The sequence below is a fragment of the Eubalaena glacialis genome, chromosome 1, assembly GCF_028564815.1.
Source record: "Eubalaena glacialis isolate mEubGla1 chromosome 1, mEubGla1.1.hap2.+ XY, whole genome shotgun sequence".
Lineage (NCBI taxonomy): Eukaryota > Metazoa > Chordata > Mammalia > Artiodactyla > Balaenidae > Eubalaena > Eubalaena glacialis.
The window spans coordinates 49,354,190-49,375,415 of record NC_083716.1 but is presented as its reverse complement, the minus strand read 5'-3'; the positions used below and the strand labels follow the sequence as shown (position 1 = coordinate 49,375,415).

Here is a 21,226-nt window from a genome sequence, read left to right as displayed (position 1 = left end):
GATTGGATGATGGAATATTTGTACCCTTACAGACTAAAGTGACAGAGGACCCAAACAGCACCCACGATGACCCTGTAGAGATGTGCTCTCTTTGGCTTTGTCTCACTAGTCTCTCATAACAGCCTTGTGAGGTCAATGCTTTTTTGTTATTTTTCCAAGAAGATGGTTAAAGCTCAGAGGGGTTAAATGAACCAGGTAGGGTCACCCAGCTGGGAAGTGGATAAGGTGATCAAACCCATGGAGAATTCCAAAAGTGGCAGAAATTGCATTCAAGAGCATGGGAATGATTGATGATGAGAGGTCTTACAGAGGAGGAGGACCGGGATTCACTTGCTTTAATGAGAGTCAACTGTGTGTCAAGGCTTTTTATCACATACACATAGTATATGATTCCATATGCACACACCCTAGGAAGTGGGGAGTATTATCCCCATTTTACAGATTAGGAAACTGAGGCTCACATAGTTCAAATAATTTGCCCAAGGACACATAGCTATAACAGATGAGTTAGGATTTGAACCCAAAATAGTCAGACTTCAAAAACCTGTGTTCCTTCCACTGGAAGAACCAACACAAGGGAAAGTCTTGGAGAGCTGGAGAGGTCGTTCTTTCTTTGAGGTGGAAAAGAGGGAGAAAGGATGAGTGGAAGGGCATAGGAATGTTGAGGCCAATGGGGAGAATTTGAAAAATCTCATGTCAGATGGCTTCAATCCTTCCAGGAAAGCAGCACTCAAAGTCACCTGCATGATGAGGTTCAGACTTTAAGACGGAAAGGATTTGAAGTGAATACTGGGAAGACTGAGACGGTGACCAGTTTGGGAGGAATAGGGAAGATGGTGAGCAGCAGGTGGGCCCAAGGGGCTGGGGGCTGTGCAGAGGGTCAGAGAATCAGGAAGGCCAGAGGGAGGTCCAGTGAGGGAGAGGGTGACTGTGACAAGGCAGGGACAAATGCCAAAGCCTGGCTCAGTCCCTGATACTGCATGTCCTGTGGGTGGGGGAGGGCAGGGCATTTTTAAAGACCAGACACCCAGGTTTCAAATCTGGAGCAGGCAGTACCTGGGTAGTTTTTGAAGACGAATGAGCAGAAAGGAAGCTTTGTATACAAAGGAAGGAGGATCCTGTTAAATGGCATAAAAGGGGCCATTCCAGAACCAGGCAGTGCTGAGCAGGGCAGGGCTAGGCTGAACTGGATTTGTATGTACAGAAAGGACAGGGAGGGCAGGGGCTTGGAGGGAGGGGGACAGAGCCAACTGAGACTGGCAGACCAGCCAGAAACGTGAGGATAGAAACTAGGACCTGCCAATTTACTTACCAGCCTCAGGGCTGCAGTTTCAGCTTCTGCTAAGCTTACCTGTCAGGTGCACAGGCATCTGGAATGACTGACCTTGGTTAGTGTTGTTACTACCTGCTTAGATAAAATGTGGGTGGTGTTTTTCTATGAACCATAATTGAAAGGAAGGCACATCCTTGACTAAGATTTCCATGGCATTGTCCTATGGTCTAGCCCCAGAAGTCATGAGGAGGAGGCTAAGGAAGGGTCCTCATGACCCACGCATGACCACCCACCTCAGGGTCAGATGCTGTGGATGCAGACATCTTTCCCCTGCCCATGACAGTTTGGGTGGCTCCTTTTCAGGAGTGATGAGCTGAATGGAATGCTTTGGCCCTGGAAGAAAAGAAGACAAATGCAGAGCTCAGAGACAAAGCAGCAGTGCATTGGGGTCAGAATCCACTGAAATCAGCTCTGCACAGAGGAGGAGCAGACAAGGGCCCTCAGCAGATGGAGATGAATACAAGTCAAGTCCACCGAAGGTGAAGCTTGAAGACATGGAGCTCCCGTGTCCTTTCTTCTCATGGCAATATATTCCAGTTGTTGACAAAGTGCTAGGAAGAGACAAACAACCCCTTGAGAGCCCAAGTGAAAAAGGAAACACTAAATTCAGGACAGGGGCCCATTCTTTGGTGGTTTCTCTGTACTCAGTAGGTGAGGAGCAGTAGATCTTCTGGATTTGTTCATTAAGAAAGGGGCCGGGCACACTAACTTCCCACCACTTCTTGCTCAAGTACTTTCCTTGATGGATGAGACAGCTTTAATACATAAATGGCCTACCCAAATGTGGGGAGGAGGCCATGATGAAAGAAAGAGTGGGATACATTGTCTGGGATGTTTTTCTTTGCCCTTATCAAGTTGCTAAAAAGAAAGTTTTTCCAAGAGCAGTGACAGGGCAGTCCCATGTCCAACAAGGCAGACCCAGCATGCAGCATCCCATCGGTGACCGTGACACCTGCTGGTCACCACTGGAACTACGCCCAACCGCCTCAATCGTGAAACGCCACAGTTCTTTGCCAGCTGACCTTGAGGGCTGCTTGGCGAGCAACACCGCCTAATTAAGGCAACTATACTTTAGAAATTAAAGAACCTTCCTGCATGTGTCCAGGGCCTGATAATCAATTTGACAGGGCCAGGGCCATGGTGGCCAGAAAGATGGCAAAGAGGTAGCAGAGGTAGGAGGTGATGGAGAGGAGAGGAATCCCATTGGTGAGAAGGAGGTGGTATTTTAAAGACATTTAAGATGTCTTGTTTGAAAAGAGTGTTGGAAAGAGGGTAAAAGAAGAATGGAAGGATTCTTTCCAAAGACAAGGTAAAATATGGGGCTCTAGTCCTATTTAAGAGTTTGATAATGATTGCATTAAATCTTTAGATAAATCTAGGGAGAGCTGGCGTCTTTGCAATACTGAGTCTTCCAATTCACAAACATAGTGTGTCTCTCCACACATTTAGGTATTCTTTAATGCCTTTCAAACAAGTTTTATCATTTTTTTCATAAGGTCTTGCATAATTTGTTAGATTTATACCTGGGTACTCCATATTTTTTATACTATTTTAAAATGCCTTTTAACTCATTTAGTACTTCTTTATTTTATTATGTTTGTTGTTATGTATAGAAATATAATTAATTTTTATATGTTGATTACTTTGCTAAACTTGTTTATTAATTATAATAATTAATCTGTAGAGTCTCTTGGATTATCTACATATATTTTATAGTTCCTGAACAATGACAGTTTGGATTATTCATTTCTAATTCTTCTACCTTTCATTTCTTATCTTGCTTTATTGTATTGGTTAGGACATAACGATATTGATTAGTAACGGAGATGGGCTTCCTCATTTGATTTCTGAATTCAGAGGGAAAGTTTTCAGCATTTTGCCATTAAGGATGATGTTTGTTGTTTTGAGTAAACACATAATAATGATCAAGGAAATTATTTTCTATTCAGAGTTTGCTCAAAATTTTTACCATGAATGGGTTTTGAAAAATCAAACACTTTTTCAGAATCCATTAAGATGATCATATGATTTTTTCCCTTTCCTCTGCTACTGTAGCCAATTTTTTAATTGATTTTCTAAGGTTAAATTAGTATTCCTGAAATAAGCTCAACTTGGTCATCATGAAGTATCCTTTTTATATATTACTGGATTCAATTTGCTAATATTTTGCCTAGAAACTGTACATTTACATTTGTGTGAGTTTAGCTTATAATTTTCTTTTCTTTACTGACCTTTTAAATTATAAAGGTTATGCTAGCCTCATAAAATGAGTTAGTAGTATAATAAGAGAATTATTTATTCTTTGAATTTTAGATAGAACTTGTTGATAAATCTTTCTGGGTCAAACAGAGTGTAGTAGGTAGCCCACTACACAAGTCTCCACTTCTTGGAGCTATGAAAGCTAGAAAATAACTTGACTTTGTATTATCTTTTTTTAGCCTGTTTTGGTCACACAGTGCAACCATTAACAGGAAATTCTTCCCTAAGTCTGCCATGAATTCCATTGTTTTACTTGTTCTGGTTTTGGACTAGCACCCCTTCATTATTCCCCCCACTATTCCACTCAGTGTTCTATAAGGCCCCATTTTTGTGATCCTAAGTAGCCCACATTCTCTAGAAGATAGGCAACGAATGCTCATTACCATGAAGTTATCACCACCAATGGAAAATTCCTAGAGCACAAGGATACTTGCACACAGGAACACTCATTTTGGAGGTCTTCAACATTTATGTTTAATTGGGAAGTAGTTGTCCTCCATGCCCCATCAAGGTGGAGAAGCAGCATGGCTTCCTGGAGGCCATTCCCAGCATGATCTGGCCCATCTCTATACCTGTATGTATATCGTGTGTGGGGCAGACACTGACAGAAGCCTGTTGTAGAGCAATCCTGTGCCTCTTGGATTCCACTGAGCACCAGTTTGGATTGGATGGTCCCACTTTCTCACCCTTCTAGCACAGGTGTGGAAGAATCAATAAGTTCGGCAAGGGAAAGTTTTCTGTGATTTCCAAGGCCCTCCATCCTTGGCAAGGTTTGGGGAAGTGATGGACTACAGAGGTCAGCAGCTCATAAGTAGGCCAAAGTGATATTCTGGGATCCCTGGAGACTGGAGGAATTTGACCAAATACTGAGGTCTTACTCAGGCCTCATTATCTCCAACCTTTTCTTGATGTAAACTTCCTGGTACATCAAGTGAGTTCTTATAGAGGTACCCTGTTTAGAAATATTGGAAAATTTCCTTGTAAAGATTCATCTCTTAAAACCAGAGTGTCTTGGGGCAGGACCCAGGAATGACCAGATCTGTTTGTTACTGACATCAGGATCCTCTTCAGAGTCTTCAGTTGACTTAGGGGAGCAGAGGTAAGAAGGAAGAGGTAGGAAGAAGATTTGAAGGGCACAGAGCATGGAGGGAAGATGAGATTCCTGGCACTTTACATGTGGTGGGATAGAATCAGATTGGAGAGACTGACTAGAAGGTGGAGAGTGAATGGGTTTCCTGAGGAATCCAACCAAAGACACCAAGTCCCTGGGACAACGGAAATGTCCCATTTCAACCCCATGTTAAGCACTCTCCAGATGCTTTCTTTGCTGCTTTCTGCACTGCACCACCACCCTACTTCAGTACCTCTGTGGGACAGGTGGACTAGTCCACACCTTTTATACCTGGCTCTAGGCCAGTGAGGATCATGTTCAAATATGGAGACATTTAAACAGAGCAAGAAAGAAAGCACATTATCAGGCTCCACCCTAAAACCCTGGTATCTGGCCCAGGTCTCTGCCCTGTACTTCCACCCTAAACACACACACACACACCCACAACCAGGAACTGCCTCCTCTTCTCCATGGGAACTCTCCAGAGTTCCCATCGTTGTTCCAGCCTACCCCAGGGGAAATGTAGCCAAGCAAACTAGAAAGCACCCTTCTTTCTGGCTAGCTTTGTATTCAGAGAGTTTTGAAAGAATCAGGAATATGAGGGCAATTAAGTAGCAGGTAGTTTTTTGTTATAATTTTTCTTAACTTCCCAAACCCTAATTTGGCTATGTTTCTTCTATAATATGTAATACGTATGTGTATATGGTGAACTCCAGGCCCCTCTATCCTTGGCCAAATTATAATATATGTGTGTGTATATATATATATATGACATATGATATATATAATATGATGTGATGTCATATAGATGATAGATACCATATATCACCATGTAATATACATGTAATATATATATTAAATATACCATATACACATACACAGTGCTGAATATCTTTGTTTGTTCCTGTAGATTCACTTTCTGCCCTCTCACCTGCTCTGGGCTTGGGGCAGGGTGGGAGGGAACCATCTGTATGGACTGTATCAGTGGGCTCCCTGGCCTTCTGCTTGTGGCTCTGTTTGGCCAATGGGAGGCAATGGGCAATGGCAGTAGACAGAAGATGAGAGGTCAGGGTATTTATTCCCTCCCTGCCTATGTGTCGAGGGCTGTCTGTATCCTTCTACCACAGACCACAGCTCCTGTCAAGTGGCTCTTTCCTACAGCCGCCCTGGCTTGGCACTGAAAACCACTCCTTCCCCTTGCCCCTCCAGACCCAGGCGTGCTTAAGGCTCCCAGGTTGTTGCTAGCCCTAGGATACTGCATCACCACCTGGTGGTTTCCTTTAACCCTTCCCACACCTCCGGAAATTGCCCTTTATTAAACTCTCCTTAATTACCCTGTCTGAGTGAGGCCATTTATTCCCTGTGGGGATATTGACTGGTACAAACAGATAATGCAAATACTTTGCGCAAATCTTAATAAAATCAAAAGTTAACCTCCTTATAAAGACGCAGATGTAGAGAATGGACTTGAGGACACGGGGATGGGGAAGGGTAAGCTGGGACAAAGTGAGAGAGTGGCATGGACATACATACACTACCAAATGTAAAATAGATAGCTAGTGGGAAGCAGCCGCATAGCACAGGGAGATCAGCTTGGTGCTTTGTGTCCACCTAGAGGGATGGGATAGGGAGGGTGGAAGGGAGACGCAAGAGGGAGGAGATATGGGGATATATGTATACGTATAGCTGATTCACTTTGTTATACAGCAGAAACTAACACACCACTGTAAAGCAACTATACTCCAATAAAGATGTTAAAAAAAAAACAACTTAACCTCCTTGATGAGTAAGGCAGCCCCCACCCCTGGACTCATCCTTGAGTTAATTCCTTGCTTGAAGTTGAGCATGTGGGATTCATCTCCCCTGTCTCCACCTTCACTTGAACCTTGCTGAGGGGAAACAAACCAATCAACAACAATGACCCTCTCCCTCCAGGGATTCCATAGAGACACTTCTCCCCTCCTTACCTCAACTGCCCGTGGCCTCCCTGAAGACTGCCTTTTCAGTCCTCACAGCAAGTGCAGGCTCTCATTCCCCAGGGCCCAAGCCCTGCTGTTTTGAGGGGTCTACTATTCCTTTGCCAGGCTTCCTTCTGCCATTTCCTTATTTCCTGACATTCACAAGGTATTTGGGAATGTTTCTATCCCATATCAACATTCTGGGTAAATTCAATGACCAAGGCAGGGCCAACTATTATAATTGCAGACCCAGGACAAAATGAGAACAGGAGGCCCCTTGTGCAAAAAGCAGGAAAAAAAAAATAGCATTAAAGTTACTAAAATACAAATCTTTTTCCTTTAAAGTATTTTACTACTCATAAAATGTAATAAGGGTAATAATGATTCATGAGTAACAGCATAAACCTACAAATTACAAAAAAGATTGTATTTTTGCTGCCATAATTTTATATTATTTCATATTATTTATATTTGGTATCATAATTTTTATAATGAATATAATACTTTGTTATTATGGTATCTTGATTGATCATAATATTTTTCTGGCTCACTTTTCTGCAAATTTATTTGTCAGGGCATCAAAATTTATAGTTTTAACAACTTTTTAAAAATCAACTTTCAATTGATATAATTGAAAATGACATCAGTTACTCTTGGCAAGTGAAGATCACAAATAATTTTTGATACTTTTAAAATTTGAGGGGAGTTCCCTGGTGGCCTAGTGGCTAGGATTCCCGGGCAGCCCGGGATTCAGTCCCTGGTCGGGGAACTGAGATCCTGCAAGCCATGCGGTGTGGCAAAATAAATAAATAAATAAAAACAAAAAACAAAAATTTGAGAAGGATCCTTCTACTGATGCAATGGCTGCTTGTGCTATTAAGAGTATTTTATAGGCTGTGATAACATCAGGATAAATTTCTCATAAATGATGTAAAAATATAAATTTTAGTATATCTGGAAATGATTACTAAGGAAAAATTTTTCTAAAAAAATTTAACTCAGCTTTATGTCTTATAATTTTAAATGTAAATTTATGCAATGCCATTTTAATATTTCCTCTGACATCTTCCGTAACTTGTGCAAGTTGAACAAGAAACCAAAGTAGCTTCATGATTTATGTATATTTCAAAACAGCTATTTGTGCATTATTGCTGTATTGCTGTATCATCAATTACAGGGAAAAATTAATCTTAAAATTGTCTTCCTCATTAATAATTGGTTCATCTGCAGTTTCATATGAAAATGGTATTCTTTTTCATTGAATAAAACAATCCTTAATCTTAATTTCTATTTCTAAGCCTGTAGATATTTGCTTTGCCACGTTGCAGCAGTTTTCAAAACCAGGTAATCTAAACTCTTTGAAGAACTCTAATAATTCCCTGATATGCTTTACTGCAATGTCTATGTTGCATTTTTATTTTCTAAAAAAGTACAATTTTGTAGCTAACAAAGTTATCTTCCTGAGTATGGGCAGTGTCTGTCCTTGAGTTCAGGCCAAAGAATTCATATTTCTGCAGATGCCCCAGGGATGGGCTCTGGAGACTGATGGGAAGACGCCTCTCACCGGGGTCCCAGCCCTGCCCTCATGCAGATTCCCTCCTCGCTCCTGGGCCATGGCCATTGCTGCCACCACTGCTGCTGCTTCTACTACTGCCGCTGCCACTGAATTTAGTCATTCAAATCTGGAGACTTTTGAAAGTATGGGAAGCACTATTAGTAATTACACTGGGGCCACAGGTATAAACTGGGCCCATCCTGGACAACCTGGGACAAAAGGCTAACCATTCCTTGACTACTCACTTTGAGTGATCTTTAGTTCTGCTTTAGACTAACCATTCACAGTGGTGAACATGCCTAGGGGCTGCTCTATGTTGGAAACAAACTACATGGTCTCCTCAAATTCCTCTCTGGCCATCTCCCTCTGGCATGCCCTTATGTGCATTGACAGCCATTCTCAGTCCTAAAGTACCGAAAACCCTTGCTCCTTGTATGGATTTTGCCCCAATCTATCTGTCCTCAACCGGCCTCACTGTCCTTCTTGCCCAGCCTGGACCCCACAGTCCTTACCCTGATCCTCCCAGGAATACTTTCAATTTCCTTGCCCTCCACCTTTACATTCAACGTGCCCAAGAAAACCCCAGCTCCTGGATACCCCCTCCAAGTGTTGTCTCTATTTCTCTGAGTTGACAAGGATTCTAGAGAAATGTCCACACTTATGCCATTTTGAATCCTGGCTTTTGATGGCAACTTAGTACCACTCAAGAATCCTTGAACTCACCATTTACTTGGTACTCTAGCATTTCTTCACTCAGATCCATAAGCTTGTATAATAGAACTGTTTGGGGTGAGGAGAAATCTAGTACCTTGTCTAGTCTCTTCAGGGGGATTTTTGTTTCTGTGTAGTTTTTTTTCTTTTGTGGTTAAAATCTCTGCCCCATAGGCCAACTCTTGACACTTGGTTTTCTCTTTGGCTTGTTTCTTTGAGCCCTGTCCAGTCTCCCTCTCAGGGCTGCTGACCTCTGAAACAATGCGGGAATTCTACCTCCTAGATCCTGATGCCACACCCTGCTGTGAGGGTAGAGTGAGCCATGTACTTGAATCTGTCAGTCTGTATGGTCCTATCTTCTCTAAGTATGTGGGTATGTGCCCACAAAAGGGGATCCAAACAGGATGGTCCTCCTCTCTTCGTGGGCACAGCCTTGATTGGTAGAGCCTGCTTGATTGCTTGGTGATAGAGAAAACCTCATGCCATGGCCCTGCCTTTGAGAAGAAGATATCTGTGACATCACTATTGTTCCTGCTGATTCCAAGGGAAGGGAAATTCTGCTTTCTACTCTGCATAGGCTGACACTTACCAACCACACTTTACAAGGAAATAGAACACTGCAAGGGGGATGGGGAAAGTGGGCTGGGTTTGAGACCTTACCCAGCCTTCATGACTTAGCACCTCCAGAAATAAATTTCTCCCCTATTTATGCTGCACTGTTTATCCCTCAAGCTTCAGTTGGAGCATAAACTGCCTTGGATTCAGGAAAGAATACTCACTTTCTTCCCTGTGCAGTTGTCTTTCACTTAAAAGGGCCGTACCTTGAAGGGTTATGGCATTTCCCCCTGCCTCTCCCCAAGATAGATAGAAACCTTACTCTCCTCTCCCCAAGACAGAAACCTTACCCCACAACAAGCCTCGAGCTGGCCAGGCTGGTGCAGCTATGTCAACCCTCAGCTGAGAATTAATCTTGCTAGTTTGGGCGTGAGGGGCAATGAAACTTACCCACATAAGCAGGGATGTTTTTGTGTGGGAATCTGCTTCAGGAACAGGCCAAAGGAGCTGTTGAAATTCCTTTACCAGGTGGTTTCGTAACCTCTGCTTTCTAGAAGAAAGAACATCTTCTCAGGACCACTGAAGGACTTCAGATCACCTCTGGAGTCAGGGACAGGAGACAAATCCTGTCCTGCCAGAGGCCTCTGCAAGGCAGTAGCAGGAAAACACCTCTTTTAGCAACGCTTTTGCTTTCTGAGGGGCTCAAAATCCTGCCACCTGAAGACAATGACTCTTAACTCTAAAGTGATGCCAGAATCTCCTTCTTGCTACCCAATAACACCACAAAGAGCCTTTCTAAATTTATCTGAGAATGGTAGGGACTTTTGGCAGCGGTTGGGAGTTCATAGGGGTCTCCCTGCCAAAGGGTCATTTTCTGAATGCCAGCCAATCTAACATGAATTCCAGTTTTACATCTGAAAGGTAAGGGAGGGAGCCATGGAGGTGGAGATGGAGATGAAGGCAGAAATGGAGGTAGAGACAGAGATGGAGATGGAGGTGGGGATGAAGATGGAGATAGAGATGGAGATGGAGGTGCAATGGAGATTATCTTCCCTAAAACTACCAAGGGAGAGGGGCCAGTAATGAGGGGCTCTCTTCTCTCTGCCATGGGACCTAGACAAATTTTCTGCAGTACCGGAGTTACAAATGGCAAAATTCCACTGGGCTGGAAGAGACTGTAGGTGAAAGGATTGTAAATGAGGCACAGAATCCTTGTTGCGAGATCTGATGAAAAGCCTTCTTCCTAAATATATATTTATTTAAGACAACAGCAAGGATTTTATTGTTACAGGACTTCAACGACATATTCTTTCCCTCCCACTCAATTCCCTTTGTCTTTTCCTCCGGGGGATAAATATTGAATATCTTCAATATCTGGATGTGGATGGAGAGAGGGCAATTTAGCATAGGTGTATCTACGCTTGGGAGGTAGGGGCAGAACTTGAGAAAAAAAGTCAATAATGAAAGAATTCCTCAGCTCTTCCTCTTTTTCAGAGTCAGCCCTCAGTAGGCTCACAAGGTACCACAATCAGTTAACAAGGAACAATGCCATGAGAAGGAAGAAGGAGGCCCAGAGCCACGTCTGGGTTACAAAAACGATTTTGAATTTGCAGAACATCAGAGGTGATTACATTCAATCACAAGTAGTGAAATGCCTTCTGAAATCACACACATGCACATATACATACATAAACATGCAGGATGTCCTTTCTAGATGTAGATAATAGGAAGCTGACAGTGGAAGGCTGATGCTAAATCAGAAGCTCTTCCTGTGGAAAGAAAGAGAGGTGGTTAATAGCATTACAGAACTAGGCATGAAAATTGGGAGCTGTTCTGCAATACCCCTCACTTCACAACTGCTCTGATTGTCTTTTATTACATCCAGGTGTTTAATATTATCTGGTGGGGAGTAGGAGGTACTTGTCAATACTTCCACCTTCATGTCCAATCACACAACCTCCACCCCTCCATGCCCCTACCCCACTCTCCCAGGAAATTTACACTCATGTTTTTTCCTTCTCTTTTTTTTTTTATAAATTTATTTATTTATTTATTTATTTTTGGCTGCATTGGGTCTTCTTTGCTGCACGCAGCTCTCTCTAGTTGCGGTGAGCTGGGGCTACTCTTCGTTGCGGTGCGTGGGCTTCTCATTGCTGTGGCTTCTCTTGTTGCAGAGCACAGGCTTCAGTAGTTGTGGCACACGGGCTCAGTAGTTGTGGCTCGCAGGCTCTAGAGCACAGGCTCAGTAGTTGTGGCGCAAGGGCTTTGTTGCTCCGTGGCATGTGGGATCTTCCCCGACCAGGGATCAAACCTGTGTCCCCTGCATTGGCAGGTGGATTCCTAACCACTGTGCCACCAGGAAAGCCCCTTTTCCTTCTATTCTACCCTTCCCTCTCAACAGTCTTCCTATCAGATATAAAATATGCTTGTGTCTTCCTCCACTGCCTGACTCATCAATATCCACCATCTCAATTTTCAATGTCCCATTCATTCCTTAGCCCACTCTAAACTACTTCTGGATCTAAGTGCTCCAGGATTTTAAGCCTCCTCTTTTTTTGATATTATTGATCACTCCTTCTTGAATCACTCTCTCCTGGTTTTCCATCTACCTCCTGGCAGCTCCTTCTCAGGCTCATCTTTTTTTGTATCCATTTAATGCTGAAGTTCCTCAAGCCTGGCTCTTGGCCCTCTTTTCTTCTTGCTCAGTACCCTCCTTCCCTCAGGCCTAGGCTAACTCATCCACACCCAAGGGTGCAAGTAATCACTATCTGTCAATAATTCTTCTCTTATCCACCTGAGCCCAGCTCTATATACCCGACTGTCAACTTGGCCTCTCTTTTGGGCAGATCAGAAGCCTTCAAGCTATCTGCTCTCACAATCTTTCCACTCAATCCCGTCCTCTTCCAAGATTCCCATCTCAGTGAACCAGCACCCACATCCATTTTTGGCCACATGCAAGAAACATGACTTTTCCTTGATGACTCCCTTTCCTTCACTGCCCACCTAATCCATCACCAAGTCCTGTGCACTAGATCTCCTAAAGGGCGCTCATAACCTTCCTCTTACTGTTTCCATGACCATCACCCTAGACCAGGCCTACACCATCTGCCATCTAGACTACTCCTATGTCAACCTGGCCTCCTTCCAACAAGGAATCTTTTCAAGATGCCATTCTGACCATGCTACTCGCTTTGCTGAAGCATGTCAGGTGCTTCCCATTGCACTTAGGATAAAGACAAGATTTTCAACATGAGTAGTATGGCTGCACTAGGTTTGGTCCTTTTCCAATATTCCAAACTCCATCTCATAGCTCCTTCCTCCTTGCTTTTCAAGCAGCACTGGTCTTTTCCTCAATTTCTCCAACTAACCATGCTCCCTGTCATCACATAACCCTTGCACACTAAGGTAGCTCTGTCTGAAATATTTTTTGCCTAGTTGAATTTATTCTCAGTTCAAGAGGCAGTTCCTCAAGGAAGACTTTCTAGGCATTATTAATTCTATCAATTGGTTCCATAACACTATGTATCCATATCAATTTATATTATAATGCAGGGATCATTTTGCATTGGTTTACTGTTATTATTTCTATATTACAGTGATTAAGTCTGTAAGCTCCATCCTATTGCCAGTGTTAGCTCAGTACCTGGCACAGAATGGGCATGTAATAAATATTTATTTGAGAAATAAAGGAAGGAAGCAAATAAAGAAGTCTGAGAGAGAGGGAGGAATTAGGGAGAGAATGAAGAAATGAACACTGACATTTATGTTTCATTTCAGAATCACTAGAAACAGGTCAGCCCAACATGACATGGAAGTAGTCTACCTGAATTCACTCATTTATTCAACAAATATGTATTATTCATGATTAAGGTAATATTTTTTTCTGATTATGAACATAATTTGGAAACCATGGAAAAATACTCAAAATATAAAAGAGAACAATTCACAGTCCAGTGATGAACTACTGTTAAAATAATTTGCCATGTTTCTTTCCAGGTTTTTTCTATGTATATATAGTATTTATATAAGTAGGATCATTCTGTATATATATAGACTTGCTTCTTTCTCTTAGTGATGTATGATGAACATTTTCCTGTGTGGTTAAGAATCCCTTGAACACATGGCATTTAAATTGCTAAAATGTATTCTATTGCAAGCATGTATGTGATTTAGACATCTTTCCACTCGTCAGATATTTAAGGGCTTGCCAATTTGTCACTTCTGTAACTAACATATACATGCTTTGTAGGGCCCAGAGACAAATAGGGTAGTGCAAGGACTTTTGTAGGAAGTGGATTTGGAGAAAACAGGAGGCAGCTTTTTCCAAGTGGCTAATATTTGCTTAAGGATTGCTGGGCCCAAAGCAGGTGTCCTCAGAATGTAACGTATTGTTAGCCATGGTAAAGAGCTTTTCGTCTCTCAGGTGTGAGCCCGGTCTCTCAGGTGTGAGCCCGGGCCGAAGTGCCTGATCCCGGGGCGGGTCTGCCTCGATCGCACCTGACCTTCAAACCCTGGGGCGAGGAGCCCCTGAGGCTTTGGCTGGGACTAGGGTACCGCCCCCGTACAGATGCCGGGCGCTCAGGCCACACGCCGCCACGTGCCAGGAGCAAGTCTCCACCCCCTCCATCTTCCCGCCACGCCCCTCACAGTCTGTCTCAGAGGCTCTCCCCGCAGCTCCACCTCCAGGTGACCTCCGCAAGTCCTCCCTGCCCCCTGCAGTAGCCCCGCCCCTGGACTGCGGGCTCCGCCCCCGAAATCCGGGCCCCGGGGCTGCTCCGCCCCGTGGGGGCTCTCGCGAAGCGCGGAGGCGGGGCCCTGCGCGATGACGTGAGCGGGCGTGCGCGGTGACGGCCCGCGTCCGTGTTACTCAGCGGAGGGGCCGAGGCCGGACGACGCGGTCCGGAGCGCGGAGCCGCGAGCAGCGCTGGGTAACGGCCACGGCGACCGCCAAGACGGCGCCGGTTCCCGCCGCCGGGCTTTCCTGTCGCCATTCGTTGCACTGCCGGGTGAGTGCGGCGAGTGCCGCAGGGCCGGGGCGGCCGGCGGCCCCGCCGTGTTTATGTTATTGTGCTGCCTCCACCGCCTCTCCTCAGCCTTGACCCCCTCCCGGGAGTGGGGGCGGGAGCGCGCGGCGGGCGGGGGGCGCGCGGCCGGCGGGGGCGGTGCGGGAACAATAGCAGCCGGGGAGGCGGGGGCCGGCCAGTGGGCGTGGGGCTGCTGGACCCAGGCGCGTCCCGGCCTCCCCCCGCCCCAGCTCCGCCCGTGGGTCCTCGCGCGCCCTCCTCGCGGGGAACGCGGGTCCCGCGTCCACGTCGGGAGGGGAAAATGGAGCGGGAGGTGGGTGGCAAGTTCTGAAACACTTCGGCGAAGGTCCAGACGGAGGCGCCTAGGCGGCCCGCTCCGCCCTGGCTACCTCCTCCGGCGGCGGGCAGCCGCAGAGAGCGCTCCGGTGGCCCGGTCCCGACGCCTGCCCGGCGCCCACGGGGACAGTGTTTTGTTTCTTGGTGGTTTCTTTGTGCTGATATTCTGGGCGAACGCAGGCGGCGGCGCCGAAAGAGGCTGGGGTGGCCTTCAGCTCCGGGCTGCGAGGAAGAGCCCGGGCCCGTAGCTTGGGCAGGAGGTGTCCGTCAAGCTCGGCGCGAACTCCAGTGGTCAGCGCGCATTTCTCTTGAGGGTCATTCGGTGGTGACCTTTTGACTTTTTCACCCCACCCTCCCTTCTCTTTGTCTTGGACTTGAGTTCCCAGTCCTTCGATGGGAGCCAAATCTGTTTTAAAGTACTGTGATGAACACTTTTCATTTTAATTTCTGAAAGTTTCCTGTCATGTTTACTGTGAATTTAACATGTTGACCGCATGGTATCAGACAATGTTCAGTGGTTACTATTTTTGCTTCTGAAATTCAGTGATCTTTACAGTAGAATTCTGGTCTGTCAGTCCATTGTGTTTTGAGATAAGCATCTAGAAAGTACTTCCTTGGTAATTAGAACATCTGTTTATTTCATTCATTCGTTCAGCAACTGTTCAGTGTTGTACCCAGATGAGAGTTTGAGGGTAAAGAGAAATATCCTTTAATGGAAGAAGATACTTTGACTAAAATATAATAGATGTACCTTTAAGTGAGACGATTGTGTAAGTGGTATGTGTTAAAGAAGGTATAGTTATACTTTGGGTCATTTTACTATTTTTTTAGTAGTACATCTGGAACTTCTAGCGTAATGTTATACATGTTAGGAAGTAGAGTTAGATTTGGTCTAAATGTACAACAGCTTTTATGTATTTCCTTACAGTCACTTGTAACGTTTACTTCAGAATCCCCTGCTGTGGGTTAAGCCTAGGAGGTCATATGCTGTCAGTTAACATGTTTAGTGCTGTATCTGACTTAAGCAAGCAATCAAAATGTGCCTTCCTTGAGGACAGACCTGTCTTGCCTCTATGTCTCTAGCACCTAGCCTGGAATATAGTAAGTATTCAATAAAAATCAGATTGATGAAAAGCTCTTTATAATTGATAGTATCTAAACTCAAGCCTTAGCAAAAAACGTTTAATGTTCTCTGTAAAGTTTTGGAAGCCTCATGCAAACCGTCACTTCCAGATGGCTAAATGATCAATTCATATATATTATCTGTCCCGACAGTAGGGGCTTTTGAATCACTTCAGTATTAATTTTTTTTTTTTCTATCACTTCTAAACCATTGGCTATCCTAAAATTAAACCTTGTCTAAAATATTTTTTTAATATGTGTGTGTGTCTGTGTGTGATATGTATGCACACACAGACACAGACACACAGTGATATTTCAACAGGGTCTAAAATGATTGCATTTATCCTTTTGTGAATATTACTTGAAAAGTTTCTGAATACTCCTTTTTAAGTGGATAAGTTAGAACAAAGGAAACACATTGCCTAAAAGTTTTTTTTTTTAAGTTTTATTAGAAATGTTTAATTTTAAATTCTTCTTTGTACTAATACTATTGGTGAGGCATATGGGCCTAAAACTCAAAATAATATTAATTTATCTACATTACATTTCTTTTCCACTTAATACGTTTTAGCATTTGCTTTGGATATGAAAGAATTTGAGATGAGCTTATTATTCTCTGATTTAGAGTACAAATAAAGAAGTAAAATGGTACTTTGTTAAGATAAGGGATGAAAGTCTTGAGATACTAAACTTTACTGCTTTACCTATGTCAGATTCCAGTAAGGGTTACTGATACAAATCCTCACTGTCAGGCTATACATGTGTCAAACCAGAGTTTTTTTTTTTGCTTTGTTTTATAAATTCTGTCGGTTTTAAAAAATAACAGCTTTTTCAAGAAACCCCATACTTATTAGCAGTCACTCCCCATCTCACTCTACGTTATCTTTAAAGGAAGAGATAGCACTGATTCTGTTAGGAAGTATATTCCAGTAATGAATTTGAAAAGGGTTCCCTTTAAGTGTCCTCGCAGAGTAGGAAACTATATCCTTTGTATTCCTTTATATCCTGGGAGAAAGGCCAGTTGGAAAGAAATTAGTTTAAGAATGAATTCTGCCAAAAGTAATGAAGTTATAATCTTAACTGTTTGCTCAATGCCTAATATTATGGAAATAACCTTGTGATGATACTCAATGCTCAGTGAAACAACTTGAAGTAATTTATTACGTGACTAGTCACAAACTATCCTAGTGGCAATTAAGAGCTTGTTTAATAGAAGCCCGATTCTTCATATCTTTGTCAGTGAGTTGAGTTTTGACATATTTGATTCATCTAGATAATTGAGATGCTTTGTTGCATGTGTATAAAATAATGTCTGATATTAAGATGCCAGCTCTGTAGAGGTCTCTGGTCAAGTCAGTGGTATGGATACTAGTGTTTCTGATTCATGTAGTTCAAGGAAGTCATTATAGCTACATAACTTTAGATATACCTCATTTGTCTATATCTGTGAGCTATGATGCTTATTGTTTTAGTCATGAGTTCTTTACATGAACATTTACAGCTCTGTCTTCTTGCTCTAATGCAGATTAACTTGAGTTTTTGATTTCAGAAATGAGTTCTGAGTCAATAAACTTTACTACCTAAAAGGTGACAGGAGTATTAAAATAAGCTATCCTATCAGTCAGGGCAGTAGGTGGAAATAGACCTGTCCAGGAATCAGACCTAGGTTCACTTCTCAGTTCTGTCATCTGGACTTTGTCATCAGCAAGCTCTAGAGTTGTGGACGAGTGGCTAGAACTGTAAACTGAGGCTGTTGGAACTCTTTTTTTTTTTTTTTTAAATAGGTTGTTCCCCAGATAGGTGGTTCTTCAGAAAATATATGGGGACAAAAAGAGTCCTTCTTGGGTGATACCAGAATGCCATGTCAAGAATAGCAAAGAAAGTTAGACTTTTGTAATCTACAGAAACAGAAAATTATTGAATCAAATATTTTCTGTAATATCTATTCTTAAAAATCAAATAAAAAGCTTTTATTCATTCCACAGCACCATACTTACTAATGAGACTTCGTGCTTTCAGATACTTAGTGGAAAATGTGAAAGTGAAGAGTTTATTAGCCTTAAGAAGCTTATGGTCAGGGATAAACTTAAGGCATATCTAAACAGTGAATTTATGCTCTTTTAAAAGATTATGAGAGGGCTTCCCACAAACGAACAAAAGCCTACCCCAAGTCTCTGGGCAGGCCAAATTTTATTGAAATCCAGTTTTTAAAATTATATGTGGGTGTGTATGTGTATAAGGCCTTTTAGAGAACTTACTAACTGCCATTCTTTTTCAGGGTGGTGGGTTGTATGACAAGTATAGCAAATATAGTGTAAATATATGCCTACGTCTCCTGTTACCCTTTGTAATGCATCCGGTTTGGTTAAAATCTGCCAATTCTTTAGAAAGTTAAGGTTCCCAAACTTAATAGTGGTTGCTAGCATGGATGTTATAGAGTCAGCCCTGAGTTACAATCCATGCTCCAAATCTAATTAACTATATGGCGTAGGCTAGTTCAGGTTTTGTAACATCTTTCGGCCTGTTTTATTATCTGTCAAATGAAAATGATAATAGCATATAGTCTCATAGGGCTATGAGGATTAAATTAGGTACTGCAACTACAGTACCTGGAACACTAGATTTAAGTATTAAGGAAATTTTAGCTATTGTTATCACTAATTATTTTTAACTTGGAACAAATGCAAAATGCCAAGTAAATTTAAAACTAATTTGATGTACAGTATACATTCAAATTCTCCAGAATATACCAGGTTTTTTTCCCCTCTGCATCTCTGGGGGTTTATTTAAAATTTGATCCTGTCATCTAATCTGAATTGATTGAAATGATTTAACATTTGGATCAGTAATCCTCTCTGCCTTAAAATTTGGAAATCTTCCCAAAGCAATATTAAAGGGAAAATTTGCCACATTCTCTAACACAAAGTTTTTCCATGTTTACCTTTCCCACTGCAGAGAATTGCCTAAGCTTTCGTAGGTTTATTTTGACAGATCTCTAAAGGAATGGGAATCCAGGAGCTGTGAATAGTTTATCAAGTGTACCCACATTTGAAGAAAATGGAATACTGTTCATCTTTTAAATTTAATCTTACTGAAATCTTTGACTCTGTGTGAAAATTGCAAATTTGTAGAGACTGGGTAACCACAACAGTTCATTAACCATTTTCTAGAGGTTATTAAGTAGCATCTGGAAATATTATCTTTCTTTTCTATGTTTTTATAAGTTTTCTGTGTAGTATTTCTGTGGTTATATTGGTACATCAAATTTCTTGCAGACAGCAACTATGAGATGATGCTGGGTTCGCACAGGCAGTATTTATTGAGAAGCCACTCTATACCAAACCAGGTATTAAGTGATGTAGGGGCCACAGGAAGTCGAAGTCAGTCTCTACTTTCAATGAGTATAACTTGATGGGAGACGAGAACAAACATAAGTGCATTTATGTCCTAATACAAGAAACAAAGTATTGTTAGGCATTTCATTGGGAATTTCTTTAGGCATCAGGCCTGAGAGCTGGATGTTGGGGCATTTGGGGACTTCTGAACCGTACATCTCTAGCCCTGCCTTTTAAATATACTGACTAGATAAACCACAAAAAGCGAGATGTCTTCTCTCTTGATTTCTGGTTAAAGTTGAGAGTGTGGTACAGATTAGTCAAAATCTAAATCAGAAGAAAAGGCAAACCTTATAGTCACCTCATCCATTTTGGAACACAACAGGACATCAAAATAAGTAAATGAAAAGTATGAAGATAGGTAGTAGAAAAGATGCTAGTCAAATGTTAACTGGAGTCCTCCAACTCTACTGTATTGAAGCTCTGAAGACTGAAGGTTAGATTTATGGTAGTACTTTCTTAAGCCTTTCTCTGATATTGAGAAGTGTGGGCTTCACTGCTTCCTGTTGCTGGGAGACCTGAGCCCCATCATATTTCTGGGGACACTAGAAAAGAAAAACAGTCAAGCACACCTGCTTTGCTTGGCATGAGGCATCAAAAACATCAGGAGATTGCTATTTCCTAAAAGCTATTAATGAGAGTGGAAACGCACCATTCCCTGCCTTGCTCCTGAGAGGGTGATTCCCTCTCAAATGCCATTTGGGTCAACCAAAAGTGAGATAAAGGAAAGCCACCACTGTATAGATCTCCCTGTGACTTAAGGGTCACTTTTCAGTCAAAACAAAAACCAAAGCATCTGGCTTTGTCTGTTACTGTTGAGAATTTAGAAGTCTTAGTGATTTTAGTTTATTTACATTTTTTTAATCTTTTGACTAAGTAGTATAATCACTTTGATTCAGAATTCCAAAGATTTAAGTAGATATACAGTAAAAAGTTTCCTTTCGACCCTGTGCAGCCCAGCCACCCCATTCCCTTGCATGGAAACAGTGTTAGGTTTCCTGTGAATCCTTCCAAAGATCGTTTATGTGTGTGCAGATAAATATACAGGTATATAATTCCTTTCCAAAACCTTTGGTCCAGATGTATTTCAGAATTAAGGTTTGGGGGTTTTTTTGGGGGGGGGGCGGTGAGGGAGGACTGTGAAAAGGTAATATAGTGCATCTGCTGTATTATCCAAAATCCCTAGTGAGAGGTAGTGTAGCATCCCATAATCAAACACATTAATATTTCTGAATTGAAAGCATAAATAGTACAGTAAGGATAAATAAAAATTATAAATAGTCTTATGGAATTTTTGGTCAGGCTTGACACCAAATAGGTTTGTACTAAACTTATAAGAAGCTTGTATTTCTCAGAGCTTTATGGATTTCAGAATTGCCAGTGAGGGATTATGTATCTTACATATATATGTCCTCTGCCTCCCCCATTTTTTATGTAAGATGCATACCATGCACATACCCTCCACCTTTTGTTTTTAACTTAACTGTCTAGCTTAGAGGTGATTTCATATTAGTCCTATCAGTACATAAACATCATGCTTATCCTTTTTTTTTTTAACACCTTCATGGTATACCATTTTTCTTAACTTGGGCTGCTACAACAAAATACCATAGACTGGCTGGTTTAAAGAACTGACATTTATTTCTCACAGTTCTAGAGGCTGGGAAGTTCAAGATCAAGGTGCCAAGAGATTTGGTTCCTGGTGAGGACTCTTCCTGGCTTTCAGATGTCACCTTCTCACTGTGTCCTCACATGAAGAAAGAGTGCTCTACTCTCTCTTCCTCGTTTTACAACACTATTCCCATTATGGGGGCCCCATCCTCATGACCTGATTGATTGACCTTGTAAACCTGATTACCTAGGTTAT

General features: G+C 42.4%; 1 protein-coding gene across 2 annotated transcripts in view; it reads left to right on the top strand.

Moving 5' to 3' along the window:
* Positions 1-14,330: 14,330 nt before the first annotated feature.
* The window catches only part of MAPK8 (mitogen-activated protein kinase 8), a 111,783-nt gene continuing 104,887 nt past the window's right edge, over positions 14,331-21,226 (top strand). For both annotated transcript variants that reach the window (XM_061196391.1, XM_061196400.1), the window contains exon 1: positions 14,331-14,488. The gene's annotated coding sequence lies outside the window, so the exon portion shown is untranslated. The remainder of the gene's footprint in view (positions 14,489-21,226) is intronic.